The 3,870-nt window shown below is 30.0% G+C and overlaps 2 pseudogenes; both read left to right on the top strand.

Annotated features, from left to right (window-relative positions):
• Positions 1-503: 503 nt before the first annotated feature.
• On the top strand, positions 504-1,862 carry LOC110650648 (F-box/kelch-repeat protein At3g06240-like; annotated as a pseudogene).
• A 1,326-nt stretch (positions 1,863-3,188) lies between these two features.
• On the top strand, positions 3,189-3,870 carry LOC110650649 (putative F-box protein At3g47150; annotated as a pseudogene).

Genomic DNA, 3,870 nt, shown 5'->3' with positions numbered 1-3,870 from the left:
TATATTTGTCTCTAATTTAATTTTTCACTTAAAAAAGAAAATAATTACGTGAAGAAATTTATAATAATAATAATAATCTATAATTAAAATTAAATAAAAAACTATTCAATAGTAAATAAAAAAATAAAAATTAAACTTAATAACAAATATAAATAATATAAATAAATATAATAGAAAACATGGATATATATATATATATATATATATATATATATATATATATATATATATATATATATATATATATATATATATATATATATATATAATCTTAGTAATTATCAATAATATATATTGTGTAAAAATTAAATATTTTTTTTTATAATAATATAGGAGATTATTGTTCAGCGTAGAAGGTCTGTTACTATCAAATTGCTTAGTAGCAATCCTAAGCAAACCAAAATTATTATAAGATATACAATTGTCACAGTTAACTGCTTCAGAGTCTCTCGGTCTTTTATACAACTTGAAGTTCCCATGAGTTCATGCATGGGAAGTGTGAATTAAGATTCTCTTTCCTTTCAGCGGTCTTGCTTGGGGTTCTGATAAAGTAAACTAATTTCCACCATGGTTGTTGATTATCTGCCTAATGATTTGGTACTCAACATCTTGTTCAGATTACCCGTCATATGTCTCATCAGATTCAGGTGCGTTTGCAAATCTTGGTGTGCTTTGTTTTCTGATCCTAATTTTATATATAAAAACCTACTATCCGATTCTGATTCTCAAGATTTGAATGCCAGTCCCTGTGTCCTTGTCAAACATCATAATGATTTTTCCTTCCTCTCTGATACATTTGACATGTCTCCTCCTCAGAAGATACCATATCCAAAGGATACAATTGAAAATTTTTCATCGATTAATATTGTGGGTTCTTGCTGTAATGGTTTAATTTGTCTTAGTGATGTATATTTCTTCGAGGATTTGCTAGCATTATGGAATGATATTTATGAGTATGAGAGTAATATTGTTTTATGGAACCCTACAACCGCCGAAACTAAGATCTTACCTCAATCCAATGTTCCATCGTTCTATTTCATTGAAAATAGTAGATTTTGGATTTGACACGAGAACTAGTGATTGCAAAGTACTCAGGATTTTTAAATATTCATCTCTTGATTACAAGTGGGATTACCTGGCGGAGATATATAGTCTGAGGGATGATACATGGAGAAAAGTGGATATAACTTTGAATGTTTTGAGCTTCCTTTCTTATAAAGTTCCTGAATATTACCCAGATAATGATTATAGAGGCCATACGGGTGCAAGTGGTACTTTTCATTGGTGGGCAAACGACCATAGCGGTAAAGATGTAATTGTTTCTTTTGACTTGAGCAATGAGGTTTTCAAAACAACAGGTTTGCCAGATGCTGTCAATTCTTGCCATTCTTTTCGGACAATTTTTTCTATAAACGACTATGTTGCTTTGCCCCTCTTTGTTGATTATCATGTTGAGTTGTGGGCATTGCTTGAATATGGAGTTGAAAAGTCTTGGACTAAGTTATTCACAATAGCATTCACTCTAGATACGCGCCGGCCATTGGGATTTTCAAAGAATGGTGAGCTATTTTTTGCTGATGGGGATGGGCAGCTGCTCGTATGGAACCCTACTACAGAAGCAATTGGCCGTATTCAAGTAGGTGGACGTGTACCATGGTTTTCCTTGCAAACTGTGACTTACATGGCGTCCCATATTCCATTGAAGGGTGGAAACAAATTAGAAGACGAGCAAAATTCTGGAGATGCAATTCAAAGTTGAAGGTTCTTTCATTAGAATCCTAGCGCTTAGTCTGATCTCACTTGTGCATCCTATCTAGCATTGTCCTTTATGAATGTCTCTCATTGAGTGCCTTTTATTCATATTTTTATTCCTCAACTATTTTCTTTTGTATTAGCTCTATAATATAGTCATAAACTTAATAGTTTGTTTGTTGCAATTAATTTTCTGTTCTTCCATCTATTACAATTAATATAAAGTTTTAATAGTACTTAGTTTTTTATGTTTTTTTTTTTCCACTAGATCTGATCTATTATAAATCTAAGGCATAAAATATATATTAAGATTTATCTATTAAGTAAATAGATTTCACATATTTACATTTTAAATCTATAATAAATCGAATTTAAATAAAATTTTTTCTTGTAATTCAAAGAATCAAAATGAATAGACGAATATTGAATGTGTTTAATTGAAATAGCTAGTGATTTTGATGAGAGTTTGATAACCAAATTTAATCATGTATAATTTGGTTAGTTCACAGATTCGCCCTCTCAATGATATTTTTATACATGTTATAGATATAATTGATAATGACGAAACTATATAAAGCATATATTAATAATAAATCTATCATAATAATTAAGTATAAAAATAGTCACTAACACTCATATGTACTCTCTCTTAAATGAATAATATTTGACAATACTGTAGAAATTTCATTATATTTTTAAATAATAAATGAGAAAAGATAAATCAAATCACAGTATGTGTTAGTAAAAATAAATATTAAACAGTTTACTCTTAGATTTGTAAGATATTCAAAAATTCTGATGGATTGCACTTTTTCACTCTTATTCGTGAATGCAAATTTTATGATTGAATCATGTAAATATTATATTATTTATTTTTTTAATATTGCATGATTATGTGAGCAGACGTGTATTTTAAGTGTATATGCTTATTTTAACAATTAATATAATTAAAATATATTAATATTATTTGTGAACATAAGATTATGTTATACTAGAATATTTATATTATCAAAGATTGTATTATTATAGTGGGAAAGAAATTTTTTTTTTTTAATATGTAACTCTATTATAAAATTATTTCATCAATAACTTGGAAGTTTGTTAGGTGATTAATCTTTAAATTTCTCAATAGCAATCTTAAGCAATCCAAAATTACTATAAGATATGCAGCACTAATTACAATTTAACACTGTTGCTTAAAGTCCATCTCAAGCAGTCCCTGTTAACTGCTTCGGGGTCTCTCCTATTTAACTCATCTTTTTTAACATCCTCCATCCTTTTACAATTGTATACAACTGGAAGTTTCCATATATTACAGGACGTCGGTTCAGTATTCTTCCTTTACTTAGTGGCTAAGAATAGAAGTGTGAGTTAACGTTCTTTCTCTCCTTTCAGCAATCTTGCTTGGATTCTGATCAAGAAAACTAATATCTACCATGGTTGTTGATTATTTGCCTAAAGATTTGGTTCTCAACATCTTGTTCAAATTACCCGTCATATGTCTCATCAGATTCAGGAGCGTTTGCAAATCTTGGTGTGCTCTCTTTTCTAATCCTAATTTTATATATAAAACCCTACTATCCAATTCTGATTCTGAAGATTTGAATGCCAATTCCCGTGTCCTTGTCAAACGTTGGGATGACTTTTCCTTCCTCTCTGATGCATTTGACACGTCTCCTCCCCAGGAGATACCATATCCAAAGGATGTAATCGAAAAATGTTCACTCATTGATATTCTAGGTTCTTGCTGTAATGGTTTAATTTGTCTTCGTGATGTATATTACATTGAGGATTTGCTAGCATTATGGGATGGTATTTTTGAGTATGAGAGTAATATTGCTCATTGGAACCTACAACGAACGAAACTATGATCTTACCTCAATCCAATGTTCTGCGTCCTCCTCATCTTATTTCATTGGAAATAGTGGAATTTGGATTTGACACAAGAACTAGTGATTGCAAAGTACTCAGGATTTATGAATATTATGCATCTCTTGATTCCCAATGGGTTTACCTGGCGGAGATATATAGCCTGAGGGATGATACCACTACAAGAGTTGTTATTTTAATGACCAATTTTAACAACCGAATTATTATTTTCTCGTTGATAATTTGTAA

The sequence above is a fragment of the Hevea brasiliensis genome, chromosome 1 (genome assembly GCF_030052815.1).
Source record: "Hevea brasiliensis isolate MT/VB/25A 57/8 chromosome 1, ASM3005281v1, whole genome shotgun sequence".
Taxonomy (NCBI): Eukaryota; Viridiplantae; Streptophyta; class Magnoliopsida; order Malpighiales; family Euphorbiaceae; genus Hevea; species Hevea brasiliensis.
The sequence above is the reverse complement of the archived record's forward strand: the minus strand, read 5'-3'. Positions and strand labels throughout refer to the sequence as shown.